Raw genomic sequence first — 16,809 nt, 5'->3', positions numbered from 1 at the left:
TTGGTTTGCACGACATTCTGGTAACAGGAGCAGCTGATCGTGTGTGGGTACATTGTAAATCCTAGTCATTCATTGTATAATAGACTGATCACCCGATTGTCCAAAGGTAAGATGGTCTCGGTTTCTACTTACTGATGTAAATAAGTAGTCGTTACATGAGCTAAGTCAGGGGCGGCTCCAATAGTAATCCTGACATCAGGGTTGATGAGGTTCCGCAACGCAACCCACACGATAGAAGACGAGCATCCTTGTGCGTAAACTCCTGAATTAGGTAATCTTTTGATTGTAGGTAAGTAATGGTGTTCCTCCTCCGGTTCATAGAGGGGACACCTGTGCCCAGCAGTGGGACGTATATAGGCCATTTATGTTGTGTTAATACTAAAATAATTATTGTAGTCGTGTCGTGTGTTGTAAGGAAGGTTTACCAGGTACAGACGGCGAGTTCAGTGCGCATGCGTCATAATAACGTATTCGACTGGCTGTTGTATATCATATCACAACATGTTGTACCGGGTTGCCTGATATCATCAAGTTTATGTCTAGTTACTTATTGAATTTTGAAGAATTACCTACCAAACAAAGGACTTTCCCACAAAGAGATTTCAACAATGCCCCATCGGGAATCGAAACTGGACCTCCGGATCGTGAGCCCAAGCTTTTACCATTAGATTACAGAATTGGATAATATACGAAAAGGGGTTTCTACATTAATAAAAACATATTTTATTAATAGTTATTTATTCATAATTACTATTGCCAAATATTAAAGGCATGTGTCCACTACACCGTATCATACTACGACCGTGGTCAAGTGGTTGAGCTTTGGGCTCACCCGGAGGTCCCGGGTCCGAATCCCAGTGGGGACACATCACGAAAATCACTTTGTGATCCCTAGTTTGGTTAGGACATTACAGGATGATCACCTGATAGACCGAAAGTAATACGATCCGTGCGTCGGAAGGCACGTTAAGCTGTTGGTCCCGGTTACTACTTACTGATGTAAGTACGTGGTCATTACATGAGCCTTTGGCGGCTCAATAGTAACCCTAACACCAGGGTTGATGAGGTTGGTAATCCACCTCACAACCCACACGATAGAAGAAGACGGGGGAACTCCGTTCCATCCCCGTAAGTACCGGGAATTCTGGCCGATCCGTGCATGACACGGTACGGTGTTGGTCGGTGACAGAACGGTAGTGGGCGTTGCGCCATAGAAATTTATACAAATATATTTTTTTACCTGTGCCTCCGGTTGATTGAGGGGAGGCCTGTGCCCAGCAGTGGGACATATATAGGCTGTTTGTGTTATGTATGTACCTGTGCGGGACGGATACGGTCCGAGTATGAAACGGTGTAGTGGGCACGGACCTTTACAGTATGTTGCGTCACTCATTTTTTACTTATAAATATGTGTATACTTATTTATTGGAATGCATACAGGAAATAGGTATAGTGTGAAACATTAGAATGTACTTTGAAAACCGTTCTATTATTTCTATTTAAGGCTGGCTAAAGGACTTAATTCACTATCATGGGTAGTAGCGCTATAATTTATTTCTTATTCGTATATTTTATAGGTATATTAATTGTCCAAGAGATGGTGATTTTTTCGAGTTACGGGTTAGAGGGCCCATCGCACTCCTCAATTGTAAATGGACGGATGGAATTCTGCAAGTACTAAATCAATTCACTACTAATTCATCAATTGACTACCTGGTAAATTCCATCTGAGGTAAACCTACAGTCAGTTCCGTCAAAACAATAAAAAGAAGAATAGAAGAGGCGCTGAGTGTCTATCATACCTTTGCTTAGTAAATTATGTATATGGCGTTGAGTTGTCTGTTCGACTAAGCAGCTGGTTTGGTTTTTGTCAAATTGTAATATGGTTATAGTCATAAATTCAACAACCTGAATTGCGTGATAATAGGTACATCTCTAAAATTTAATCAGGTATAATTGGAGAGTGACTTCTGAAGTTATGTTACGAGATTACCAAGTAGTGTGTGCGTGTGACCCGAATCTAGTGTTATCCTGATCCTAGTTGGCTGTAGGGGCAAACCTGAATTTCGGATCGACAGCCGAGGTCATCGACATCTGTATTCATCTAAGTATTCTTGTTGTTAATGTTATCTTGTCATAGTCATAAAAAATATTGATTATTACATTTATTATTATTAATATTTTTATAACATTAAATACTAGTATACCTAGTTATTATATTTATATAATATACATAACATGAGCTCACGACTATAAATGGGGACAAAAACTGCCTATTTCTCCCATCAGCTGCCGCTATTCTTAAATTTTGTGTTCCTTATACTATTAGAGTCATCATCATCATCAATTTAAGAGCCACGCTTTTGTCGGTGTAGCATTTTCCATTCCAGTCTATCAAAGGCCAATTCCTTGACATCCCTATAAGACACGACGTTAACCTTTTCTTTAATCTATTTTTTTCTTTTATTTTTTTTTTCTATTTGAGTAAACAAACATATTGTTTTGGTTATATTTTTACACTGTAACCCTTTGCGCTGTGTTTATTGCAAAATCATAGTGTTATATATATTCTCTAAAGATTGGAAGGAGGAAAATTTGAAAAATTTATTTTCAATCATAACTGCATTTATCCAACTGGTGGCTTTTCTTTTTCGTAACTCATTCTTCAGACGGGAAACACTCCCACGTAGCTCCATGTTTTATAGCAATTTATCACGAATTTTAGCTGGACAGCATGAAGAACAGTCAAAATGTAGGTACACTCAATAGTGTTGCCGCCTACATTTGAGGTTCTAGTTTTATCTTCAGTGATCCATCCATCGTAATATGAACTAAGTACCCATACCTTACTGAGCTTTCTGTTCAGCAGTAACACAGCAACCTTTATCCCAGGAAGCTGATAAACTAGTGCGAAGAAAAAAAATGTGAATATTATTTAGTGCTTAAAACATAAAATCTCTTTTGCAGAATTTGATATTCTGAGGTCGTTATATTATAGCTCAATGCCCTGAGGCATAAGCCCGCCATAAATAAACTTTTCTGTGAATTGTACGTTTCAAAACTTGTAAGGGGCGTTTTCCGGACATGCTAAAGATAAAACGAATAACAAAAAAAGGTGTAGTTTTTGAAATACTGTCCGTGTGACGTGATATGTACAACAGGCGACGATTTTAATTATTTTCTAAGTAATTATATTGCGACAACGATATTGCTCGATGTTTTTTATTTGTTACCTTATAAAATCGTGACCAAAGAAATTTGATTTGATTGGATGTAATCTCAATTTAGATGTTAATAAGCTAGTTATAAGTAAACCTTTTGGAAAGGAAATGCTCTATGATGTTGCTTATTTACTTACTCAGCTTATTTATAGAGCTAAACTGAAAATACTTAGGTACGGCCTTACTGCGTTATTTTCAGCAATCCTTTTTTTACAAAAAAAATGTTCATTAAAAAAAGTTTATTGCGCACATAAAACAGTTACAGAACATTAATGAGCGTAAAGGCAATTATGGGACAATGACACTGTGTAACAGAACATAAATATTTATTAAAAAAAAACTTAGGGTGGTGTTTATTCGTTTTACTGCTGAAGACTGTTACTTCGTGATTTAAGTTATTAACTTATAGAAGAGCAGGTACGCACTTCTTCTAAAGTACTTACAATCACTGATTAATATTGTAATATTTTTATCTTTAGGTAGGTATGAAAGGGAATCTATTTGTACGTCTTGAAAGTAGCCGAATCTATTGATGTATAATAATTATATTGATAGCCAAAATCATACTATCAAATCTAATCTAGACTACAAGATCCCACTGCTGGATCCTGATCCCACTTCCTCTTTCTATTTTTCGCGGTTTATGGCGAAAAACCAAACTCGTACTATAACGTATGTACATAAAACATAAACCGCCTATATACGTCCCACTGTTGGGCACAGGCCTCCCCTCAATCAACCAGAGGGGGTATGGAGCATACTCGACCAACGGCTTAACTCATACTATAACAAATAGAAAATCATATATCTAGTAATTATTTACTAAATAAAAATATTAGGTATGTTCATATTAAGTAACTATTTATTTCACATGCGGTCATTGCATGCAGTATTCCCTATGGTATCCTATCAAACGTACCTACCCGTATCTCGTACGTAGGTACGATGATCGGTCTCGATCGGCCGAACCTACGGCCGGGCATTGACCCCGCATACTGTGATTTGCCACCACACGACCTCTCTTGATTGAAGATTCAGCGGCGATTAATCTCTTCCACACGATTGCATTAATTCACTCTCTATTGAATCAAATCTGTTTGACTGGACGCACCGTTTCAACTTGGTAAACAGTGCGGTTGTTTTTATTCTGTTTGTTTACTTCTTTACGCGTGACTTTTTAATTTAAATAAATAAATAAAATAAAATTTATTTTCTCACTAAATACAGGGTGTTAGTGACATCGTAACGAAAACTTTGAGGAATGATTCAGGCCATAATTCTGAGTTGATATCAAGTGGAATTTTCCGTCGCAAAAGTATGGAACGGAAAATAATTTAAATAAGCTCTAAAATTTTCATGACTTCTCCGAAAGGAAATTCCACTTGATATCGACTCAGAATCATGGTCTGAATCATCCCCTTCAGTATTCGTTACAGTGTCACTAACACCCATACCTACTTGTATGGCTACTGTATGTACTTGTATGGGGTGTAAGTGACATCGTAACGAATACTGAGAGGGATGATTCACCCGATTATTCTGAGTTAATATCAAGTGGAATTTTCCATCGCAAAACTATAGAATTGAAAATAATTAAAAAAAAAACTAAAAAAATAACATGAATTTTGCGACGGAAAATTCCACTTGATATTAACTCAGAATCATGGTCTGAATCATCCTTCTGAGTATTCGTTACGATGTCACTAACACCCTGTATAATTAACAGAAAAATTAAATTTTGAAGACTTAGCAATTGTATAAGAAGAACAATAAAAATATTATTTATTTAATTATAATTGATTTACTTTTAAATAGCTAGGTAGGTATCTATTTACGTTATAGGTACATATAACAAAACGACACCTCATGTGAAATAATATTGCTAATTTATTGATTAACAGTAAGTATACTTAACTATAATGTCTGTACACATATATTTATACTGTTTATTCTACATCGGCCACTATTAAGTATTGAATTTAATTTAATTTAGGCACTTACATGAAAAACAAATAAAAATTAAATAAAAATTGCTTTTTCACTAACTTCACTTAAATATTAATGGCATAGGCAAAATTTTTTATAGGACATAAAACATAAGCACAACGAGTAAGTAGGTATTACATATATTTTTATGACCACGAAAAAGTGTGAAACAAATATTGTGTAATTTATGAGTACTTTCACCTTTTCTATAAAAGTAATATTTTCCTTATTCGTTTTCCGCCAACTTGTTCCATAGAAAGATTTATAAGGGATAAAAAGATATGTCGCTATGTTCGTATTGGGGAGTATTTTATATGAATATTAGGATTACGAATTATCCCCTTTTCTATACGGTAATAAAAAAAAGAAAAGAAATATTTAATATTCGTACACTATTATGGTTGAGTGACGGACAGTTTTGTCTATTCGAAATAATTATTTCGGTCATAAGTAATTCATTTGAATAGTAAATTTTCATTGCAGTGACGAATAATCTTTCGAATACCATATTATTATATGGAATCATTCGAATAATATTGTATTTTTTGGAACAAACAATTAAAGGGTAAAAGTTCAGGCACTTGAAATCAACTTAAGACTCATGGTCTGAATCATCCCTGAAAGTTTTCGTTACGATGTGACTAATACCCTGTATAATGTGACTTCTTCTTGACCTAATTGTTGAGTTACCCTGGCAACTATCATAACATAATTATCGTGATTCACGTGGCCATTGCCAACACGTGAAAGGGAAGTTGCAAATCAGAAACAAAAGTTGATTCGTTCCAAATCAAACTTTTAAATTAGAATGTCGAATACAGGTATTGGATTATTTGTTCACTCTGCGTCGAGCGGCCGTCCCGAACGGTCGTTTGTTCAGAGGTCCCGAGCTGCGCCCCGCAGCTCCCCGCGCTGCGCCCCGCAGCCCCCCGCCGCGCGCCCCGCGCCCCGTGCCGCCATTGTCTGCCGGCTACCTGCTGGCGTGACCCTGCCGCCATACATTGAGCCAACAATAGTTCTTCTCAGAACTTGCTGGCTTATCTAAGTTTCAAGGTTAAAATAACGACTGTTATTTTACAGTTGCATCGATCTTAATTTAAAACCACAGTTTCGTGGTCCTCAGTGGATACCTTGCGGTGTTAACTAAGCTGAGTGGGACGTGGCCCTGGGGCGTCCGCTTGCCTCACTTTGAGGCAGGCATATTACCCGGACGGGGCTAGAACCACCGGCCTTGGGGTCTACCCTAGTCGACTCTAGTTGTCACCCGGGGTAGAGTGACAATCTCTACCCCTTATTCTTTTCTCTTCGTGTTTCGGGGTGTAAAAACCCTCCGCACTTAGAGCATAGGAACCCTCTTGCACAATAAGATCGGCAAAGGGATACCAGCTTAGGGCACACCATAAGCACACATCCTCTTTGTTAACCCCAACCAAAGAGGCAAAACTCACTCTCACACACCCTCGAGCAATCCCACTCGAGTTGCGAAAGTTAGCGAGCGATCGCCTCAGAGTTTCTTGCGCCGCTTATTCTCTGAGGAACGCTTTTGCGAAGCGGTAGTAATTATTCTATAGCAGATTGGCCGTCCCTTAAAAATGGCCGACAGCTCCGAGCTGTGGGCCGAAATCGGTAAAATCATTTTGACGCATATCCTAGCGGATAAAAGCAGCGCGCTTTACGCTGAGATATGCCGTTTAGTACCGCAAGTTGCGGCGTTAACTTTGCCTTCCGCGCCCCTCGTTGATAGCCCTCGTGCCGACCGTGCTTCGTCACCCAGTCTCCCCGCGACCCCCTGCCCCACCGCGTCCTTCGCGTCGTTTCCCGGCCCTGCCCGCCCCGCCGCGTCTCTTGCTTTGTCCCAATCGCGCGCGTCATCTCCTTCCCCTGCTTCCCTCCTCGCCGGTGACGATGAGGTATCGTGCGATGTTCGTATGGACGTTGCCGAGTCCGATTCGTCGTCGGAGTGTGTGGAGTCGTCCTCTTCGGAGGACATATTCACGCTCGTGGAGGGCCGTAAGGGAAAACGAGCCCGCCGTCACCGTGAATCTGAGCCTGCTAAGGTTCAGAAAACGTCCTCGGGAACGTCGATCCCCTCTTCAATCCCCGAGGTCCGTAAGGTCCCTTCCAGCCCTTCTAAGGCTGTCACTGAAGTACAAAAAGGTACCACCCCTCCGCCCTTGTACATGAGGGACAAAAATAGGTGGAATGAAGTCTCCCTTCGGGCGAAATAGGAGAACATCGTAATCACCAGCGCCCGCACGACCCAAGATGGGATCAAAATCCAGGTCCCGTCATCTTCTGAGCATAGAAAGCTCACTTCGATTCTAAAAGGTAGAGGAATACAATTCCATACCTACGCCCTCCCGGAGGAACGTATCCTCCGTATTATTCTAAAGGGAATCCCTAAGGAGTGGGAAACCACTCTTGTTAAGGAGGACCTTATTAAAAACGGTTTTCCGGCTCTCGAGGTGCACCGTATGCACCGCGGTCGTGGCCAAGTCCCGTACGACATGGTCACCGTTATATTAGAAAGGACGGATGAGGGCAAGAAGATCTTCAACCTGAAGACTTGTTGCGGTCTATCTGGCCTTAAAGTTGAAACTCCCCATAAGGGAGGCCCCCCAACGCAATGTCATAGATGCCAACTTTACGGGCATTCTAGTAGGCATTGTCATGCCAAGCCTAGGTGCGTAAAGTGCCTAGGTGATCACGCTACCTCGGATTGCCTTAGAGGCAAAAACGAGGTGGAACCCCCTAGCTGTGTGCTGTGTGGTCAGCAAGGTCATCCTGCGAACTATCGCGGATGCACCAAGGCTCCACGCACCCACCATAAGGTAGCTCAACGAAGGGCAGCCCGCGCTGCAGCTTCCCAACCCGGTCCCACTAAGGCCCATATGGCCCCTTCCTCGCACTCTACTCGCGATTTCCCGGCTCTGCCACTCACGCAAACCAAACTCGCGCCACAGCGTCCATCCGCATGGATTCGTCCCCCGGCAATCGTCCGACCCACAAATCCGCTCCGCGCCCAACCTAGTAGCAACTTAGGTATTCCTGCAGCCTCTCTTGCGCCTCATCCGGTTCCTGCGATGGCCCCTCAGGCCTCTGCGTTTCCTGTCAACCAGTTTAGGGAATTTAGTATTCTCTTTAAGTCGGCCCTTAGTCAACTTGACAGTTTATTAGACTCCCTGTCCCAATTTAAAGCCTAATAATGGATTGTACGAATAAAAGTAGAGTCAAACCGCGTTCCCTTACAATAGGTTTTTTCAATGCTGATGGCATCTTAGGTCAACGTGCAGAGATTCACGAGTTTGTAAAACATCATCAGATAGATATTTTATTAGTGCAGGAATCTTTCCTCAAACCCTCTAATCGCGACCCCAAGATGGCGAATTATAATTTAGTGCGAAACGACAGGATCTTTGCGCCCAAAGGGGGCACTCTCATTTATTATAGAAAGTCACTTCACTGTATACCTATAGACCCGCCTGCCCTCACTTACATTGAGGCTTCGATCTGTCGAGTGGGCATGACAGGACATCAGCCAATCACACTAGTGTCGGCTTATCTATCTCCTAATAACTCTAAGAGGTTACTTAGAAGTGACCTCGAAGCCCTCTTTAATCTCAGTAATTCAGTCATAATTGCTGGCGATCTTAACGCTAAACATCTTTCTTGGAGTTGCTTAACAACAAACACAAGAGGCAGGGTATTAGAAACTCTAGCCGAGCCCCTCTATTATGATATAATAACACCATTGCAGCCCACTAGATATCCCCCTGACTTGAACCACAGACCAGAAATACTCGACTTGGCGCTTCTAAAGAACATAAACTTACGTTTATGTTCTATAGAAGTACTACACGAGTTACAATCCGACCACCGACCTGTTATATTAAAACTAGGCTCCCGTTTAGACGCCCCTGATAATCCAGCAACCCCTAAGACAGTACTGGACTGGGAGAAGGTGGCCGAAGGCCTCCAGTCTTCTAGTTCAGTATACTTAGATAGTATCCCAGTAGAAATAGCCTCCTTAGAGGAGGCCTCGACAGCTATTAACTCCCTCACGGATCACGTGAGGTCGGTTTTGAATGAAAGTTCAAAACAGGTTCCGGAGATGGAAGACCATCGCTGGAAACTGCCTACCGATATCCGTGATCTGCTAACGGAGAAAAACGCAGCCACCCGCGCATATGATTCCAATCGCACCGAGGAATGTCGCCGTCATTTGCGTCTCTTGCAGCATACTGTAAGAAAACGTATTAATGACATGCGACAGAATCGGTGGGATTTGAGCGGCATTGAGCCCCACCACCAGGCCATCTGGCAGCTGTCTAGGTCTCTTCAAAAGGATACGGTTGTTCCTACTCCTCCTCTCAATAGGCCTAACCAACCCCCCGCTTTTGACGATGACGAAAAAGCCGAATGCCTTGCCGACAGTCTCGAAGCCCAATGTTCGCCCAGTACTCTCCCTATCGATCGTAGGCACCTCTCGACGGTGAACTCTGAAGTTCAGCGTAGGGCTTCTGTACCTCCCATCGATCCTCCTCTTCCACAGGTTACTGAGGAAGAGGTACTAGGTATCATCAAAAGATTTCATACCCGAAAAGCCCCTGGCTCAGATGGTATCACGAATCGTGTCCTTAAAAACTTCGGTGCTCCCCTCATCTGCTTACTAACGGCAATATTCAACGTCGCCATGAGCAACTGCGTCTTTCCACAGCAGTGGAAAGAAGCAATTGTAATTGGTATACCAAAGCCTGGGAAACCTAAAAACGAACCTTCCAGTTACCGCCCTATAAGTCTCCTCAATACCATGGGGAAGATTTATGAGCGGCTCATATTTGCTAGATTACGGGACTACGCCGAATCCAATAGTCTTATTCCACCAGAGCAGTTTGGTTTTAGAACCAAACACTCCTGCGTTCAACAAGTGCACCGTATTGTTGAACATATCTCCAGTAGATTAAACTTAAAAAAACCTGTCGCTACGGGAGCGCTCTTCTTCGATGTGGCGAAAGCGTTCGACAAAGTCTGGCACAACGGCTTGATCTACAAGCTTTATTCACTGGGAGTGCCAGACCGTCTCGTGCACATCATACGAGACTTCCTCTCAAATCGAACCTTTCGCTACCGCGTAGAAGGAACGCTCTCGTCACCGCACCCGATACATGCCGGAGTCCCACAAGGCTCCGTCCTCTCCCCTTTACTATTTTCATTGTATACTAGTGACATTCCCAAATCCCCTAATACCGAATTAGCTTTATTTGCGGATGATACAGCCATCTATTCTTCGTGCCGTGGTCGAGTTATGATGACCGGAATCCTCCAACGCGCGGCCAATGCCTTGGGCAAGTGGTTTCGCAAATGGAGAATCGAGGTAAACCCGGAGAAAAGTGCAGCGGTGTACTTTTCAAAGGGCTATTATAACACGCCACGGTCACGCCGTCAACTTAAACTCATTAAGATGTTTGGCAAGCCGATCCCTTGGGAGGAGCAAGTCAAATATCTCGGCGTAGTCTTAGATAGACGTCTTACTTTCAAGGCCCATATCAAACGTGTGCGCGATCGCGCCGCGTTTGTAATGGGCCGTCTTCACTGTCTTCTTAACAAGCGAAGTAAATTGTCCCTTAGGAATAAGGTGAAAATCTACACGACTTGCATCCGTCCGATCATGACCTATGCAGGGGTAGTTTTCGCTCATGCGAGTCCCTCTCAAATCCACCGTCTACAGGTAATACAAAATCGTTTCATGCGGAAAGCCACGGGAGCTCCGTGGTTCCTTCGCAATGAAAATCTGCACATTGACCTAGGTCTGCCAACCATTGCCCAATGGCTCAAATTAGCTTCCAAACGTTTTTTCGATTCTGCTCCGCACCACCCAAATCCCCTGGTAGTTGCGGCTTCCGAATACATCCCGCTTAGGGACGGTACTGAAAAGTATCGGCGTCCGAAGGACGTAATATACGATCCCGACGACCCGATTACTCTAGCCATAGAGGCAGCCAATCAGCTCGCGACACCAAACACTTCAGGACCCCGATACCGACCCCGCCGGCGTGGTCGACGATTTCCCTCATTCAGCGCTTATCGCTATCGACCCACTAGGGTCGATTAATTCTTTCAAATATTTTTCCTCTCAGACGACGCCCTGAGCCGAGGTTCGCGCCCAACTGGGCACCCTCAGGCCTGTTGTCTTAAACGTTGTACCGGGTGAGAGCCTTCAGCGCTCCCCATTTGTCCGGCCAAGTAGTTAATGCCATCTGCGGCAAATCTACAATAAGTCACGTCAAAAAAAAAAAAAAAAAAAAAAAAAAAAAAAAAAAAAAAAAAAAAAAATGGATTATTTGTTCGCATGTAAGGGGTTCCATACCTAAGCCTAATACTGTAACCACGTGATTACAATTATCCAAAATCCAAACGCGAATTCAAAAGTCGAAACCAGTGATTCAACACTTAGATGTAAGTCGGAACTGGGTTACCACGGATTTATATATTTGTTCTGTGGTAATAGAGTAAATCGTAGGTCGATGATGGGGTAAGCAATCATTAGGAGGAGGATATCAGCCTTTACTCTTCACAGGCATTCACAGGTCAAGTCTCTCCAACGATCTTTTGGATTGTCTATAAAAATCTAGTCTAAATATATTATAAGTAAAGAGATAGGCAATACATCTATACTTATAATAAATCTGTAGAGAGGTCAATTCTGTACATTAAATATTTTTTCAAAATAACTATCAGGGGGTGATAAGTGATCGATACTGATGCCAAAAATGCAATCAGTAAAATTTTTGTCTGTCTGTCTGTCTGTCTGTCTGTCTGTCTGTCTGTATGTTCCTTATAGAAACAAAAACTACTGGACGGATTTTAATGAAACTTGGTACAACTATTCTTCACACTCCTGGACAGGTTATAGTATACTTTTCATCACGCTACAATCAATAGGAGCAGAGTAGTGAAGGGAAATCCTTTTGTATGAAAAATCTAAACCACTCAAGTTAGACGTTTGAAATTTGGCATGCAGGTACCTTAGATACCGTAGAGGTGCACTAAGAAAGGAATTCCCAAAATTCCTACGGGAACGGGAATTAGCGGGAAAATCCTTTTGTATGAAAAATCTAAACCACTCAAGTTAGACGTTTGAAATTTGTCATGCAGGTACCTTAGATACCGTAGAGGTGTACTAAGAAAGGAATTCCCGAAATTCCCACGGGAACGGGAATTAGCGGGAAAATCCTTTTGTATGAAAAATCTAAACCACTCAAGTTAGACGTTTGAAATTTGGCATGCAGGTACCTTAGGTACCGTGGAGATGCACTAAGAAAGGAATTCCCGAAATTCCCACGGGAACGGGAATTAACGGGAAAATCCTTTTGTATGAAAAATCTAAACCATTCAAGTTAGATGTTTGAAATTTGGCACGCAGGTACCTTAGATACCGTAGAGGTGCACTAAGAAAGGAATTCCCTAAATTCCCACGGGAACGGGAATTAGCGGGAAAATCCTTTTGTATGAAAAATCTTAACCACTCAAGTTAGACGTTTGAAATTTGGCATGCAGGTACTTTAGTAAACTTAAAGCTTAGTTGCAACAGGATATTACAAAATTCCCACGGGAACGGTAGTTAGCGGGAAAACACATTTGTATGAAAAAATCAAATCTAAATAAAAGGAGAAACTGACTGACTCAGTGACTGACATATCAACGCAAAGCCTGAACGGCTAAACGTAGGCATTTGAAATTTGGAAGGGACATAGCTTAGGTACCGTAGAGGTGCACTAAGAAAGGAATTCCCGGAATTCCCACGGGAACGGAAATTAGCGGGAAAATCCTTTTGTATGAAAAATCTAAACCGCTTAAGTTAGACGCTTGAAATTTGGCATGCAGGTACCTAAGTTAACTTAAAGCTTAGTTGCAACAGGATATTGCAAAATTCCCACGGAAACGGGAGTTAGCGGGAAAAAAACATTTGTATGAAAAAATCAAAACCGCGTAAGATAGATGTTTTCAATTCAATTAAATTATTTATTGCATTCCATGTAGTACAATGGGGTGTTACATAGGCATAGGAACTAAAACATGGACCCTGTAGGGCACAGCAACGTTGCAGAGAAGAGAGGAAGTGTGTATTAAAATTAAAACTCAATGAACAATCAATTAAAAAAAATCAATTCAATCAATTGATTCAATCTAGCATGCATGCATACCTTAGTAAATATAAAGTTTATTTTTGGCTGTATTTTGAAAAATGGGAGTCATTGGGAAAAAAATTGTATGAAAAAATCTAAACTGCATAAGTTAGATGCTTGAAATTTGATATGCACTCCCACACATACAAAGATCTCTCTCTTATATAACACGCCACGCGGACGAAGTCGCGGGCAAAAGCTAGTAATTAATATAATTCTTAAATTAGCACGCAGAAAGAAGTTAACTATGAAAATACAGGGTGGACACCGTTACGAATACTGAGAGGAATGATTCAGACTATGATTCTGAGTTGATATCAAGTGGAAGTTTCTGTCCTGTACATAGTTACATTGAAGGGCAAAGAAATGATTCCTTTCAATTGTTCGGATAACACTCGTATAATTATAGTGTATTAAAGTAAGTAATATTAAACTTAGTATTTAGTATTTTAACTTAGTATTTTCATGACGATTTGGGTTCGAAGTCATAGTATATAACGTAGCAACTCTGTAGTTCTTCTTCTTTGTAGAGGAATATCTCCATCTTGTACTCGCCGTATAGCTGTGGCACTGTAAACTTGTCATTGTCAAAGTAGTAGTCAAGCACTTCATGGTAACCCTGAGAATGAAAAGAAAAATCATTATACGTAAGTCCCAAGCCCAAAGTCCAAGTCCAAAGCCCCCTAATCTCAACTCTATCACATATATAATTGAATATTGCAATTTTGCAGGACGTTGTATTTACACCAATGTTATTTAAGGCCTTAATAGTAATAAATGAATAATAATATTGACATTTGCCCATACAAGAATAAGTGCGCAATGCAAATAAATGTCAAATAGCAAAATTTTTTTGATGAATTGCTTCTATGTGGCCTTTTAAACCTGTGGGGTTTTACCCCCCTGTTTTCACTAACACACTTGGCCCGACAATTATAGACGGCCCGAGAATTATATTTGGTATATACCAGTATATACCAGATAATATTTTAAATATGTCAGAAAATAAATTTAAAGCTCATATGAAGCTTACTTTATGTAAAAAAGCTTATTATAAGCTTAATGATTACCTAAATGATAAAAATGTCTGGTATTGAATGTGTTCCTCTAGTTATTAAATAACTTGTAATGTATACCCTCATTGATTTAAAAGATGTGTTGCTGTTGCAGTTTCTTGTCATTTCAAAAAGGTTACATTGACCTTCAACAAGTTTATTAAATCCATGATAATTACGTTGAATAAATGATTCTGATTCTGATTCATTTCACCATTGGTATAATATGCACACCCGGTCACTCCATTCAAAAGTCTCATTCTTACCGAGTCCGCCTAACGCGCCTAATTACGTTGAATAAATGATTCTGATTTCTGATCTTACTAACAGAAGGCAAAGGACACTCCTCAGTACCCGACCGTCGCAATATGTCATGAAACATGTCACCGAGCATCTTGTCGAGCGTAGTGCACGCTATGTCCTTGTAGTACATCGCCCCCGGTTTGTACCCACCTTCCTTCTTCATAGATCCTTTCAACTCTAGCTGAAAACATAATAAGGTCATAAAGCTCAAAGTCCGTTTAAAATCCAAAACCCACTTATTCGTTTAACAATTGTGTCTGGAATTATGGACCGAAGGGATACCCACTGTACATATTATGTTATTCGCAATGTGTATGTGTACATAATTTTAAGCTTACTGTACTTTAAACATTACAAATACTTACAGGAAAATTAAGTAGAAATGTTAATTAATATTATACCCTCATTCCATTCTTGGTCTACATTTTCCATAACATAAACAGCCTATATACCTCCCACTGCTGGGCATAGGCCTCCCCTCCATCAAACGAAGGTGGTATGGAGCATACTCCACCACATTGCTCCACTGCGGGTCGGTGGAGTTATTTGGGCTAGTAGCCCGGGACCAATGGCTTAGCGTACTTTTTCGGACAATCAGGTGATTCAAGTTCGCGACACCAAACACTTCAGGACCCCGATACCGACCCCGCCGGCGTGGTCGACTACTTCCCTCATTCAGCGCTTATCACTATCGACCCACTAGGGTTGATTAATTCTTTCAAATATATTTTTCCTCTCAGACGACGCCCTAAACGTTGTACCGGGTGAGAGCCTTCAGCGCTCCCCATTTGTCCGGCCAAGTAGTTAATGTCATCTGCGGCAAATCTACAATAAGTCACGTCAAAAAAAAAGGTGATTCAAGTCTGTAATGTTCTTACCAAACAAAGGACAGACGAACAAAGTGATTTCGACAATGTCCCCATTGGGAATCGAACCCGGACCTCCAGATTGTAAACCCAACGCCCTAATCACTAGATCACAGAGGCTGTTTCCATAATAATATGTTTAATTCTAGGTAAATCGAGTTTGGTCACAATTTCATATTATTATTTTCTCCTGATTGTAATGTAACATAGAGCAGTACGGACTTCCGGCGGTGTTAAAGGCAAAATACGATTATTTCGTCCTCTAATTTATCAGTCTAGTTTTAATGATTTATAAGGGATTTATAAGGGTTTAGGTCACACTTTTCTGCCAATATGTAACAGAGCCGCGAGACAAAAATAGATTTTCAGCTCAGCACCAGACAAGTGTACTAACAGACGCGACCTAATTGCTTTGAGCGACGATGCCTGATTGGTGGAGGTAAAAATAGGGCGTAAAGGTTCACACGCTAGGTTCTGCTACATGACACGCTGGGGTAAACAATTGCAGGGCATCAAAGAGCTCAGTATAAACGTAAGCTTAATATTTAGGTACTTACTTACACACATTTGACTTCAAACTGTCAATTTATAAATAAACTTCGATGTTCACAAAGGTGGTAAGGGAAACACTTATTCGAAACAGGAGTTCGATATTAATAAAATTTAATACTGTCCTAAATCATAAATCTGTTTATAAATCAAATTCGAAAATAAGTTAAAAGTAAAATGTGTTTGAATTATGATCATCTTAGACTGGCTTCTATTTCTGGATTTGCATTTTATAAAATTATTATAAAATTGAAGAATTTATGAGATAAAACTGTTTAAGATTACCCGTCGCATTACCAATATTGCATGCCTATTTTTATAAGCAAAACATGATGTACTTATTTCCACTTTTTACCATGTTATAATACCATGTTTTAAGCAAATAAATGATTATGATTATTATGATTATGATTATGAAAGGGGCGGGGGCGTCCATCCTCAATTCCATAACATGAACATACATAAACGGCCTATGTACAGGCTTTCCCATCAATCAATGGAAGGAAGCATACTCGACCATTCTGCTTTATTACGGGTTGGTGGCAGTGCTTTTTACTGCTAATAACCGGGACCAACAGCTTAACGTAGGTACTTACACAGATTTTACATAACGTAACATAAATAGCCTATATACGTCCCACTT

This window comes from Pectinophora gossypiella, chromosome 14 (assembly GCF_024362695.1).
Source record: "Pectinophora gossypiella chromosome 14, ilPecGoss1.1, whole genome shotgun sequence".
Classification (NCBI taxonomy): Eukaryota; Metazoa; Arthropoda; class Insecta; order Lepidoptera; family Gelechiidae; genus Pectinophora; species Pectinophora gossypiella.
This window is presented reverse-complemented; position numbering follows the sequence as displayed.